Here is a 1,202-nt window from a genome sequence, read left to right as displayed (position 1 = left end):
AGAAAAGACAATATCTTTAACAAGACACCCTGAGATGTTATTGGTCTCATCCTAAAAAGTTTTTATGTTTCTTTTCCCAGAGAACCTCAAATCAAGTTAGTACTATCAGTGTTGTGGACTTCCCCATGCAATTGAATTAATCTCTTGGCTTTGTCACAGATGTGACACACATGGTCTTCTCTAGATTCCAGAAGATCAAGATCATTTGTATTTATGAGGCACAGGTGACAGAAGCAAGAGCATATTGTAAAGTACTAGTGAATGCACCTTTCAATGCAGGAGACGCAGGTTGGATCCCTTGGAGGAGGAAATGGCAACCCACTCCAGTATTCTTGCCTGGGACATCCCATGGACAGAGGAGCCTGGCTGGCTACAGTTCATGGGGTCACTAAGAGTCAGACATGACTGACCACACACACACACACACACACACACACACACACACACACAGTGAATTGTTTACTTTTAGAAGTGTGACTTCAGCATCCCACATAGTAACTACTCTTCCTCCTTATGAGTGAACAGCCTGTCTATTGAACAGATTATCAGTATTTATCCTCAGTTCTACAGAGGAAGGGGTCCACATATGGAAGACACACAACCAGTGATCACAAGGCAAGCATCATTTCTTTGAGGTTGGTATCAGTCACTAGTTAGTTTGGAACTGATACACAGGGTTCAACCTGAGATTCACACATAAGTCCATGTTCAGATACACAATTCAGAACTTCTTTAAGAAGGGTCCCAATGCAATAATCCTTTCAATATATGTCAACTGGCTATACTGATTTTTGTTGGTCAAACTGTAGCAGGCACTCACAAATGCAGCACAAAGAAGCAAGGTCAAAGCACAAGCTAGCCAGATGGCAGTAGCTAAAAGTGCATGTTGACCAGCATACAGCAGAGCCAGTTTGAAAGTCAGACAGAAAAGGCACCTGGCAGTAAGGGACAGCATCTCAGTATTCTGCTCTTGGGACCAATTCCTGTCATCACTCCATAGAGACAGGATGGATCCTTCAAACAAAATTTGGTTGGGATGTCGAGACTGATGACACATACCCCAGAGAATATGAAAATAATTATCACTCATGTAATGAGTTTTTCTGGGGAGAGCAGAACAACCTCTCAAGCAGGTTCAAGAATGTCTTAAGAGAGTAGAGAAATGAGACAGGCTAAACTTTTATGGTGGAAAAGGGGGATAA

The sequence above is a fragment of the Bison bison genome, unplaced genomic scaffold (genome assembly GCF_000754665.1).
Source record: "Bison bison bison isolate TAMUID 2011002044 unplaced genomic scaffold, Bison_UMD1.0 scf7180017864324, whole genome shotgun sequence".
Classification (NCBI taxonomy): domain Eukaryota; kingdom Metazoa; phylum Chordata; class Mammalia; order Artiodactyla; family Bovidae; genus Bison; species Bison bison.
This window is presented reverse-complemented; position numbering follows the sequence as displayed.